At 40.3% G+C, this 13,591-nt stretch overlaps 1 protein-coding gene and 1 non-coding gene across 5 annotated transcripts in view; both read left to right on the top strand.

Moving 5' to 3' along the window:
* Positions 1-13,591, top strand: part of EXOC4 (exocyst complex component 4) — a 746,744-nt gene that overhangs the window by 500,279 nt on the left and 232,874 nt on the right. The window lies entirely within an intron of this gene.
* On the top strand, positions 12,277-12,349 carry TRNAQ-CUG (transfer RNA glutamine (anticodon CUG)). Its single transcript has one exon. It is a non-coding gene; the product is annotated as a tRNA-Gln (tRNA).

The raw sequence follows: 13,591 nt of genomic DNA, 5'->3' as shown, positions 1-13,591 counted from the left end.
CATTGAAAGTGATTATTTACAACTAAGGCATTTTCATTTTTTAAAAATATGGAAAATGATAAAAAAATGCTGTAGAAGAAAATTGTTCACAGGAACAAAATTCTAAATTAGTGTGCTATGATGAAGCCGTAAATGGAGCTATTGTAGAATATGCATTTTTATTCCGAAATGGAAATGGAACTGTAAAAACTGAGACAATTTTGATGTCCTGAAAAAAAGTGTCTACAAATAGTATGCATTTTTAGTTCTTCAAGAGGAGGTACCATAAGGAACTCAACTTCAGGTGGTGTGAATGGATTTTGTGTGTTCTTGTTGACTTTGGAGCATCAGCAGTGCCAGTGTAAGAAAGGAGAAGGTGGACATTCATTTTCCTTTTTGGAGGCATTCCCCCCCCCCAACTTATCCCACCCTTAATCTTCTTGACCTGTGAAAATACTTCAATAACTAGGAAAGCAACCACAACACGTTCAATTGACAAATGAAGGTGTTTCATGAAAGTGGGGCTTGGAAATCCTTAAAGAGGAGCTTGAGGGGGAAGCCTGCTCCCCCCTTTCACCATCTTCATTGATTATTTTAATTCTAGTGATTTAAAGAGACTCTAACAGAGGCAGTAGTACTCGAGTGATCATCCCTGGATTTCTCAGGTACGTTAGATAACTCTTGAACGGGGAGTTGCAAACACCCAACTGCAAGAGGATTTGTACAGCTCAGCCCTCCTAACTACTGTGAAAATCTCCCCTTTGCATTTTATACATAGTTGCCTCTCTTGGCTCTCCTGATCTAGCAGGAGACTGGTTGAGAAATTAGATTTGAGGTCCTTGAGCATGGGAAACCAGTTTCTTCTCGTTATCTGGCCCACCCTTGGCTACTGAGTGGTTTTTTTTTTTTTTCTTTCTGTTTTCCAGTGTCTGTAATTGACTTTGACTTATTCTTGAGGGCCTCTAATGTGTGGGCTCTTTGTTGGAATAATGAGTCTGTAGAAATCCAACATCATGCACGTTCAGATGACGTCAGTAATTAGAGCAGTATTTTCATCTTGCCATCCAGACAAGTCATGGACTGTGTGTCTTCCTCCCATTTTAAGTCAAAAAGCCACTGGCAGCCTAGCACCTTGTCATCTGTGCTAGTGGCACAGCTACTGCCTGGTCTCCTTAGCAAGCCTGGTAATAGAGCCTACCTCTTCTGCTTTGGAATTCTTCCTTAATTTTTAGTGATTGTAAAATCTCAAAATTAAATCAAGTTTTTCCAATTTTGAACTTCAGTTACTGGGCTACCCCATCTCTTCTCATCGCACCTGAGAGTCATTCAAGTTTCCATTCTTTTGGCCCAAGAGTTCCCTTCATTATTATATCAGTTTCCTTGGAAGCTGTCCAGGCGGTGGGTAATAAGCCTGAATGTGCCCCAGACCACTGCCACTGATCACTTGTTCTTCACCTGGAGCAGCATTCTCTGGCTCCATTGACTGAGCATCTCCCAGTTAATCACTCTGGTTTTCAAAGCAGCTACTCCCTGCGAGTGCTTTAATTGTTGAATCAAGAGACTGTGCAGTCAAAAGAATCAAGTTTTAAACAACCAAGTTCACATATAACTAGGGTTGAATTATAACTTGTACCCTCAATAAATAAGGAACAAAGACACTTAGAAAAGAGAGAACAATGGTTAATGGGCCCCATTTGTTTTGTTTCATTTTGTTTTTTATGCCAGCACCCCATAGTAAATCATGAAATGTGAGGGCTGTAACCAAACAATCTGTGAAGTCCATCTAGTTAGTAAACTGAGGCCCACGGGCAGCCAGGTTGGAATCTAGGTCTTTGCCTTCTCAGGCCATATTCGTTTTGTGGCTCCATGCTGTCTCCATATTAATTAACCTTTTCATCTGAGATTCTAGCTGATTGAAAGCATGAAATGCCAAATCTCTTACTACAGTTGAGCCATGATGTTGAGACATTTATGACAAAGCTGCTCAAGTGGGGCAGAGAAATAGAAAAGGATCTCTTGTCACCCATGTGGTTTCTTAGAAGTAAACTCTCATTACACTTGGGGGCACAGATTTCACCAACTATATCACAGTTTCTCCCTTTAACAATTGGCATCATGATATTAAAAACTTCTGTAAAAGCATTTCCAAGTTGATGCGCAGAGAGTCAATGGAACACCTGTTAAAGGCACATCATCATGGTAAATAGAGCAGGAAATACGGAAGACACGATGGTGCCGTCTCTTAAATTCTCTTTCCTTAACAGTACAGTTGTAAGATAACTTCATTAAGATTCTTATGATTGTGTTTTAATTTATTGTAGGCATCTAGTCCTCTAGTCTTACAAGTTTCTGGTTAAATGCTATGTAACCTTCTCTACAGGCAGTTTATTTTTGTGAGTGTTGTGTGCCTTTAATTTCTCAGTGAGGTCAGGTCAGATGAAAGAACAGTTTCACTTCCCCAAGGAGACATGATTTGGTTCCCAGATTGTGTTTTTCCTGGAGCAGCTACCAATCAGATTTATGGGGGAGAGGACCTGTGCAAATGAAGCCCGAGGGCCACTCCTCCTGAATAAGACTGCCCGGAAAGGCTTCTGAGTTGACGGAAGGATAACTAGATGGCTTTGCCTATTACAAGCATGGCATTGACATAACATTAGGCTAACAAGATTATTTTTAGTGATCTGTGTCTTTGGTTCTATTTGGAAGACACCTGACTTTATAGATGGACTCCTTCTTTAGTTATGTGCCCAGGAAGCTAATTATTCAGTCGGAGGGTAATGAAAGACTCTGCCATCTGTCTGCCGATTTAATGGAGTGTCAGCACATCCCAAATAGGAAGTAATTGGATTGACAGACACAAAGCCAGTTATTAGACTGTTATTATCTGATTGGAAAAAGCAGGCGGAGAAGCGTACAACTGTAGCAAAAACTAATCTGATGATGTCTGTTGTTCCCGGAATGCACAGTCTGCCACACAGAATTCATGGGCTCTGAAACCCCTGACCGGCTTAGGAACGTTTGGAGTTACTTCTCTCGGAATCCATCTCTGTATTCTTATTACAAATCATTATAATGCAATCTAATAAAACACAGTTTGCATAAAGATGGGGCCCATTTATAAAACTGTCACTGCAGCCACTCTATTAATAGAGCCATTTTAAAGATTTATTATGAGCATATGTTACTTTTTACAGGGGGCCAGATTGAGAGCTGCAGGATTTGAACAGGCAAGAATGTGCTACTGGTGATAATTCAAAAAATAATTTAAGCTATTCTACCCAAGTAATATCATTAGACTCATACCTGTTTCTTATTTTTCAGGTGCGATCATTAAATGATAGTCTTAATGAGGCATCAAAGGAATGGGACAAGGTCTGAGGCTGTGTTGCATAAGCACTTTTTTTTTTTCCTTTCACTAATTCCAGTGTCACTGCTTGGCATCCCTGGAAGTCAGGGGGTGCCTTGAATGGGTTAAATGTGACCTGGGATGAAGGCGATGGGGTAAAAGTTGTAAAGACAGACATTACTTCCATTTATTACTAATTGGTTCAGTGAAGATTGTAACCTCCTGGAGTTTCCAATCCTTGGAGTCCACAGAGAGAAGCTGACAGGGATCCACCAAGTTCACGTTTATTCAACAAGTATCTCTAGAGCCCCTGCCACATGTTAGGCACTTTTGTGAGTTCTAGGTGTACAGCTGTGAGCCAGCTTATGGCCTGGCCCTCATGGGCTTAAATGTGGAAAACAAGCTAGTAAATATGGCGCTAGGTTATAAGTTCTACAAAGAGGAAGAAGCAATGAAAGGAGATAATGATTGGAGAGCTATTTTCATTGTCAGGGCCTCCTCAAACATCTTCGGAAGATGGATGGGATCGCATACATGTGTGCAGAGACCTGGTGGAAGGGATAGGATGAGTTGCATGACTGGAGCAAGAGCAGCCCAGGCCGGGGCACTGGCACACCCAGAGACCCAGGGCACAATTGATGTATTTCTGTCAGCATCACCAGGTTCCTTTGCCTGAGAATGGTCCCCAGCATTTCTTATTTGCCAGTTGGGAAAGTCCAACAATGCGTTTGAATGGCTGTTGGAAATTCCGAATGATACGCAGACCTAAGATATTGCTAATAAGCTCCAGGTGAGCTCTGCAGACCTCCATTGTTGTAAAGTGGGGTGTGAAAATTTCCAATGGATTTCCTACTGAAAGAGACTTGGCTGTGACAGAACAATTATTATACGGACACTCTGTCATTTATTTGGTTGGCCCATTTGCAAATAAGTGAACAAATGAATTGCTTGTTAGGAGTGTCACTACCACATAATGAGTGCTACCATATTCCTGGCACTTGGCTTATAGACATCAGGTGAATAGAAGGCATTAGTGTAGGACCAACATCACTGCCAACCTTACAGTAACCCTCGAAGGGAAGTATTAGCCCTGTTTTGGAGATTACAGGCCTGGGGGTCAGCAAAATCCTATAGTTCAGTATCTGAGATCCCGGAGATTCCAACCCAGGACTTTCTAACCTGAGAGAGACCGTGTCTCCTCTTCCATATGCCACATTGTCCAGAAGATCACGTTGAGGAGCTCTTAAAATTTGAGTGGCCCATTGTGCTAGGAACCATGGGAAATAGAAAAATCATAATAAAAGCACAGGTTCGGGCAGCCCGGGTGGCTTGGTGGTTTAGCGCCGCCTTCAGCCCAGGGCCTGATCCTGGAGACCTGGGATCAAGTCCCACATTGGCTCCCTGCATGGGTCCTGCTTTTCCCTCTGCCTGTCTCTGCCTCTCTCTCTCTCTCTCCTCTCTCTCTCTCTCTGTCTGTGTCTCTCATGAATAAGTAAATAAAATCTTAAAAAGAAAAAAAGGCACAGGCTCTGTACTCAGAGAAATGAAAATTTGGTTGGCAGAAATGATACCATGAGAAATAACAGAGGACAGTGAAAGAGAAGGTAGAAACACATAATTGTGTTCCGTGGACTATGAAAGTGAGGAAAGGTAGGGAGGCTAAAGTGGGCTAGGGACAAGAGGCTGGAAGCCAAGCTTTTCAAAGACAGGTGGAATTTCAGTAGGCTGTATTATAGAGTTCTGATCATGTATGGGTGTTAGAACCTACTCCTGTACCTAAGGTGAAAACTGAGTATCATTGGGACTACCTGTGAAAATCACTTAGCAAGTGGGAAGTGAGCCACCTTCTCTCATTGTGGTGAATACAGTGCAGCTACATTTTCCCTCAAGTTTTCCTCCCTAGGTATATTTTAAAAGAAGTATTTGCCCTGTGAATAATAGGCATTATATTGCACTAAATACATATTTTAAAGTACCGGGTTACATAGTCCCACTCAGAGTAACCAGATGCTGACACCACAAAGGGTAGCCAGGAGGTGAGTCTGATGGAGGGACTTGGATCTGCATCTCTCTCCCTGGCCTGCTTACCATGGGACACATTCTCGTCAAGTAGAACGGCAGGCTGGATGCCTTGCTGTATTTATGTTGCCCTCTCTCTCTCAGCCCATGAATCACTGATTTCATATATACATATATAAAATATGGGCGTTCTGAAACTTCGCCGAAATGAGGTATGTTCTGAAAAAGTGGAAAAACCGAACGGAATGGTCCAGGGCAGGAATAATTTTGCATTCTTATGATACAAGAAGCCAAATGAGCATCCTTCAGAGGTATGGAAAAGTAATGGGGCCAAATCATGGGAAAGGGAATTTTAGATTCATGTGATGAAATTAGAAGCCATTGTAGGTTTTTGAGAAATGGAATTATCACTCCAGAAGAGATGTTTGCTGTAGATGAATCTGGTGGTGAAGTGACAGGTGGGAATGGAAAAGACCAGTCCAGAGACAGATTAATCTAGAAGAGGGTTTAGACCAGTCATAGAGATGGGATTATTTGGAGATGATTCTATTGACTTTTCACCTCTCTTGATCTCATTAAAGTAATTTAAAGGGAATAATGCACATCCAAAGGAACAGATTAAGTATCAAGAAATCGATTGGTGAATTGGCTAGCTATAGCTTTTTGCAATGTGCTTTATCATCCGTCCATGCATCCTATATTCTTTCCGCCCTCTCTAAATTTACAAACACATTACCTCCCCAGGTAACAGTCCCAGTGCAGCACTAGGAAGATGGTGGTGGCATTAAATTAAGTAATGGATATGAAAGGGACTCATTCTGAAGACAAATTTGCCACATTATGATCATTGTTATTTTGTTTTTGTCCCTTTGGGGTTCTCTTAAAATCGAATTTAGATACATAGCTTGGACATCTGAACATAAATATATCCTTCCATGACCCAGTTTCCAGTGATTACCATTCCTTCTGCATTTTCATGACAGCCCCTCCTCCTAGGGAATTGACCCAAGAGGAGGGGACTCTTCCTGCTGCCTCACAAGACCTGAAAGAATCCCTTTGATTGTCTTTTTGATGCCATGAACAAAAAAGTCACCACTCCAAGAATAAAAGTTGTGTTGATCTGTTTTAATAACATCCCTTTTATTTTCCTCATAAGACAGTATTAAGTAGTAATCATAGTATGAAATAATATTCCTGCCCTGAATTTTTCAATCCGCTGATGGTACAGGTTTCTATCTTTTGTTTCCAAAGTTCTGACAGACCTGGAACAATACTCAAAACAAGTTTGTTCATGAAAACATTTCACCAACATCCTCTGATCCTTGCTTTCCAGATTTAAGGTGACCCAAATAACTGAACAATATTGACATCTGATTAAACTTTCCCAGAGTAGAGACCTAACAGGCAGGTGTCTTCTGTTCCCTGATAACAGCACTATGAAGTGGCAAGCATGAGTAGTCAGAGAGCAAGATACACAAATTCTAAGAGCATCATAGGCTTTTGTTCCTTTCCAGTAGTGAAACTTACATAAATTACCTTGGGAAATAGCATGGCTTGGCCTTGTGGTCAAAGTTGATCAAGCCCATCTTTCTTCAGATGAAAACAAGAATTGCTGCCTGACAATTGGCCAAGAGCCACGACCTGCGTGGCAGATATGCACCAGATACCGTCACACAGTGAGGGAAGAGGAGGAGGACTTGGCATGTGGGGCCAGGGTGACTTTTCATGCATTATCACTTTCTTAACCATGCTGTTTACTCCTGTGCTTGTTTCCAAAGGGAGCACTGAGATGAGAAGCATGGACTGTATTTGGCAGTGATTTTCTTCTTATTAGCTGTGAGCTAGGCATTATTTACTAGCGCCTCCTCATGCTGATGTTCTCTTGTTGCTTGAGTGTGTTATATTCGTTCTTTATGAATAATCAGCAGGCCTACTTCCCTCCCCCTACACCAGCGTATACCCAGCCAATAAGAGGCACGATTTGTCTTAGCAGCAATATTCATTGTAGTTTCTCCATACTTCCTAAAGGTAGAGACTTGGAATTTGCGTTGCTTAGAGCTTGCACAAGTGAAGTTAGCTCGAATTGTCATGGATAGAGAAGATGAAAGTATAAAAGGACCATAAACACTGGCCAGCAGGAAGTGGATATATATTTTTCTCACATGTGCTCAGTGAAACATAGCCCTCAGGTAGCTGGTTTACATTATGACCAATTTCAAAGCTGCCTCAATTTCCCACTTTATGCAAGGAGACTTACATTGCACTTCCACCAGTGTACCATGCTAGGAATGGGGTGGCGGGGAGACACTGACACAGCTGACCAGTATCCTACCCTCAAAGAATTGAAGTCATGTCGCCGGATAAGGTTTGTAAACAAATTACCAAACAGTCTATCCCATTAGTGCTGTCAGCCTGTCTAGAGTTTAATTCTTTTCTTTTAGGATCCGTCACTTGCATATTCTTTTCTCAGTAAAAATTATATTTGATACCATGATCTAGCACATTCTGCATGTATATATTTTTTAAAAATCAAATAGATACATACATACACACAGACATATATATACATGTATATATACACACACACATACATATACATACATATAACAATTACACAAATAAATCTTTGCCACTAATATATGCAATACATCTGATAGTTCTATCCTATTCGGTCCCTGTCTACCTCCCTGTCTCTCGATGCTGATTGCAATTTTCTAATGTTATTTCATGACCACTAACTAAGAGAGTGTGGATTGTGGTTTGGATCCAGCATTACTTTAGCCCAAGTACCCTTTAAGAGCAAGCAGTATGTTTTGTCTGTTTTTTAGTCTTATCATCTAGTGGTGCCTGACGTACAGTTAGCACACTAAAGGTTTGTTGGGTGAGTGAATGAATGGATACCCAGATGTACTCAACTAATTTTTGGTCCAACCTGATGATTAGCACAGATATATTCTCTACAACCCTAACAGACAGAAATTAGAAAAAAAAAATCACTGCCCCATCCTGTCACCTCCACTGAAGTGACTAGAAGCAGGGTAATAAATTATATATTGAGAAATGATCCATGTAGCCCAAGGGTGGGAAAAATATCTACCACCCTCAATGTCTCATACATTTTACTTTGCTAATGGTCTCCTTTAATTCAACCCACAATTCAGGTTTTTTTTTTTTTCCTGAATCCATGACTTCAGGAATGAAATCTACCTTCAACTATTTATGGTTTAAATTAATGCAAATAAGACTTTCTGGTTTGCAGTGCTGATACTCATTAATAAATATTTCACTGGGTATTAGAGAGATTCAGATGAACTAAATGAGGCTTTTTTTCAATATAAACAAAAGCCCTTGTGTTTTCACAACTGTGCAGGCCTAGCTTTTACGTCTGGCTTTCATGAAGACAAACGAATTTAGATGGGCGCATCTATAGGAAAATGGGGCCTCTGGGAACAGGAGTCAGCAGGGTTTTGCTGTGAAATAATCCTCTAGTTAAACCAAGTGTAATCTCATTAGCAGGGTAATTGTGCTGTTAGAAGAAATGGCCAACCAGGTTAAAGAGAAACCCACATAGTCTAATTATTCTTTCACTTTTGTCATTGAAGAGTAGAATGTCGAACTAGAGGCAAAAGAGGTGGATTTTGTGCTTGGCCCAATGTTCTGCTTGAGTCTTAGAAAATTCCAGATCCCTCTCAGCTGCCTAGGCCTGTGTGACATTGGTGTCATGTCTTAACACACCCTGTGATCCTTCTTGTAGAAGCAGATGCACCAGTAAGGAGGGGATGTCATGTCACTGTTTTTCATGCATGCATTTTTGCCTCCTCATTTTTCCAACACGGTCATATGCATTGGACTTTCCCGATGTTTTTTAACCAAAATATCTAAAACTTAGTTATGAAAAATAGGCCTTTCCATCTTTGGAAATGAGCACATTGGGAAATTTTCTGTGATCATTGTATCTGTGACCATTTATTTTGCTTTCTTCTGAATTTCTTTCTTTTTTTTTTTTTTTTAGATTTTATTTATTTATTCATGAGAGACACAGAAAGAGGCAGAGACATAGGCAGAGGGAGAAGCAGGCTCCTCAAGGGGACCCCAATGTTGGACTCAGTCCTGGGACCCCAGTATCACAACCTGAGCCAAAGGCAAATGCTCAACCGCTGAGCCACCCAAGTGTCATCCCCCCCACACACACACACTTTTTTAAGGATTTTATCAACAAATACCTCCTGTGCAAGAGGTGTAATCAAACAAAATATGCATATGGGGAAAATGATATAAAAACATTTAAAGATATTAATAAGTATGAAGGTACATAGTAACAACCTGAATATATAGTTGCTAAATACAAAACTAACTCTTGTGCCTGTGGCTCTCATGCCTGTGGCCATAACTTTTCATTGTTGACCTCATAAAAATGGACAATTTTATGTATACTACCATATTGAAAATAAACTGTCAGAAAAAACTAGCCATCAGTCTGATGAGCGAGACATTTTTTCGTAGGTTTTACAAGACCAAATAGTTTTTTGAAATAGTGTTTTTTCCTTAAGATGTACTTCCGATGTGTGCTGTGATGGAGCATATATTCCTTACCTTTTTTTACCCATTGTTTTGAAAATAGGAAACACTTCTCAGGTGAAACCAGGATTGCATTGGATTTTTCTTTTTTTATGTTTGAAGTACTTCCATAGGCTTTTCCTATCTTGTGCATATTCAGCTATAATTAATTAGTAGCAACAGTCAGCAAGAGTGTAAACTCACTGAGCAGAGTAACTGGACTGCAGACACTGACTGGTGGACAGTTGTTTGGTCTTCTTTGTGTTTTAGGTATTTGTCGTCAACAGAATCCAGAGGAATATCAGTTATGTTGTAATCAAAATTCTTCAATAAGGTCTAGTTTTTCTTTGGAATTGTTGTGTATTCATCATTTGAATGCCTGTGTGATTGATGGATATTTCCCTACAGGTAATCAGCTAGACAGGAGACTATTTTTTTCTGTATTATTCCATGTACAAATGTAATTATCTATATACTTTTCTGCTGCTCGGATTTGTTAGCAGAATTTTTTTTTTAAAGATTTTATTTATTTATTCATGAGATACAGAGGCAGAGACACAGGCAGAGGGAGAAGCAGACTCCATGCAGGGAGCCCGACGTGGGACGTGATCCCGAGTCTCCAGGATCAGGCCCTGGGCTGAAGGCGGTGCTAAACCGCTGAGCCACCCAGGCTGCCCTGTTAGCAGAATTTTTAATACTGATTTAGCCTTGCAGAGGATATAAAAACTTGAATGAAACAGAGTGGTAGGAATTATAGTCTTTAAATCCTATCTTGTAAGTGGACCTATTTATGAAATTAACTATAAAGAAGGACATGAGTCTGAGGCCCTAGAAAGGAAAGTAGGACCATAATAGAATGTCAGCTGAGATGGCTTAAAAGCAATCAGTGTTAACAACCCATTGTGTGATGTTGAAACCCCCTCATGAGTGTGATAGGACAATAGATGGCCAAGAGGAGACTCCAGAAAGCAGAAGACCTCTTCCAAATAGGAAAGATCTCTGTAGGAGGTAAATTTGAGGAAGACTTTGAGCCATTATGGATAATAATTTCTATACTGTTGCAAGATCATTATAGATGCCGGTCTGGGAAAGTGTGGATGCAGAGAAAGGAACCAATGAGAAGACCATATTTGAAATAATCAAATACATGAACAAAGCAGATAAAAGTAAAAAAGCTTAGGGAACAAGAGGTGTCTATAACTCATGGATATCCAAATCGTTGACTAGGGGATCATTCTCTATTTTCCAGGTACATTTTCTTAGAGCACTTTGCATTCAGGGTGGCAGTTAATCAAGTGATAATAAACACAAGAGTGGGATAAGAAATCATCATAAGCTAAGTTCAGGAACAAGCTTAGCTGCCAAATAGGCTCATTAGAGATAATTCAAACTGAGTTTTCCAAAGCATTCATTTATTAAATGTAATGAAATCATCCTTTTCAGAAACAGTGAAGGAGAGAACCAAGTGGCCAGCCTGTCTCTCCTAGCAAACTTAGAGTGTAATTGTATCCCAGCAGGCTCACATTTTGTGTTTTTGACACATGAAATTTCAGTCTCTGACTTTGGTCATTTATGTCCAAGCAGTATGCGCTAAATTAGGCCAGATACACTAAATTCCATGTTACCAGGACTGTGAGCAGGTGTTGATTTGCCAACGGTTTGCCTTAAAATGCCTTTAAAAATGACAGTTTAACATGATGTGTACATCATTTATCTTCACAATCTTTTTTTTTTTCTTTCACTTTGTCTCTATTCTTTTGGGGTTTTTTTTTTCACCTTTTTTTGGCCAGCCATATTTATTCCCCAACACATAACCTTATAATAATCTATGCACTGTAATCCTTTTAAGAAGCACTGGCCTTTAGGGACACCTGGGTGGCTCAGTTGGTTAAGGATCAGACTCTTGATTTCAGCTAAGGTCTTGATGTCAGAGTCGTGGAATCCAGCCCTGCTTTGGATTCCAGGCTCAGCGTTGAGTCTTGCTTGAGAATGTCTCTCTTCCTTGCCCTCTGCCCCTCCCCCTACTTGCTCGCGCTCTCACGTGCGTGTGCTCTCTCTCTCTCTCTCTCTCTCTCAAAATAAATAAAATCTTAGTGGGGGGGAAAAAGCATTAGCCTTTCAAGACAAGCCTAAGTAAGTAGTAATAGAAACATAATATTACCATTTCTTAAAACATTAACTGTGTCCACAGTACTTGACAGTGTTAAGTGGTTCACGTATGATTCAAAGATGTCCTAAAGCACATTTGTACTCTGAAGGAGCTTAATTCTAATAGGAGAGAGAAAATAAATAGGGAGAAAGGCACTAGCGGTATGGAATGAAGTAAACTATTTCAAATTGGTAAAGTAGCTGAAAGAGATCAGAGGCTGGGGAGGACCTGGTTGGTTCAGTTGGTAGAGCATGTGACTCTGAATCTCAGGATTGTGAGTTCAAGCCCCACACTGGGCGTAATTATTATTACAAAAATAATAAATAAAGAGATTCAGGAAAACTTTATGAGTGAACGAGCTTTGAATTGGCCCTTGAAGGAAGGCTGTAGTGAAAATGGGAGCTTCTCAAGCCTCTACTCTAGCTTATATACCACAGTTTGGAAAATGGATACACTAGAAGTAGACCATATAGACATGATGAGAAAAGGCATGGGATTTTTTTTTTTTTTTAATGCAAGGAGTACACAGAAAGCCAAATTTGTTGGTGAGTAGCAGTGAGAATATACTAGACTTATCTCTTGATACCTGCTGGGTACCAAACGCTGACTACAATAAAAAAGACACATTCCCTATCCTCAAGATGTCTAGAAACTAGCAGGGAATACAGACACGTCAACAGGAATATTCTGTGGACTCCACAGTATTATGGGCGCAAAGTGCAAAGAGCATTCCACCTAGACTCACAGGACAAGGCCTCCTGGAAGAAGTTGTATGTAAGCTAGTGGCTGAAGGACCAGGGACTGCTGGGGAAAGGGTCTGGAGGGGAGTATCCTAGCAGGTGCACTGGCAGGTGCAAAGACCTGGAGGCAAGAGCACATAGGATGCCCTGAGGAAGCTGCAATTACTTAATCTGTGCCTTGGTGAGACTAATATAACAACTATACATTAGAGAAATTGGAGGAGGAAGAGACTAAAGTTGTTATATGGTTTTGTTTGCTTTTTTTTTTTTTTGAATGGTGGAAATATGAACTTTTTATTTTCTTGTTTTTGCTTATTCTCTTTTTTCCCCATAATTATCTGCAATGCTCATATACTACTGTTGTTCTCACAAAAGATTAAGAAAATCAATTCCAGTAATTTTTTTTTTTTTAAGCTCAGGCTTTAGAATTCAGGAGACCTGGTCCAAACTTTGTTATGCCAATTCTTTGCTCGGTAATGCCTTGGGGTCTGAATTAGTTGACCATTTTGAGCTTCACTTTCCCCATTTGTAAAATAAGGGTAAAACCCCCCTACTATATAGGTGTAACATAAGAATTAGGAGAAACGGCAACTGGGAAATTGTTTTAGGAAGGCCTGGAAAAGATATCACCTTATATTAAGTTCTGTCCATCCATCTACATCATCTGATTTTTGTTTTAAGATTTTATGTATTTATTCATGAGAGACACACAGAGAGAGGCAGAGACATAGGCAGAGATAGAAGCAGGCTCCTCACAGGGAGCCCAATACAGGACTCAACCCCAGGACCCCAGGATCATAC

Source organism: Canis lupus, chromosome 14 (assembly GCF_003254725.2).
Source record: "Canis lupus dingo isolate Sandy chromosome 14, ASM325472v2, whole genome shotgun sequence".
Taxonomy (NCBI): Eukaryota; Metazoa; Chordata; class Mammalia; order Carnivora; family Canidae; genus Canis; species Canis lupus.
Note: the sequence above shows the minus strand (reverse complement) of the source record. Positions and strands in the feature narration are given on the sequence as shown.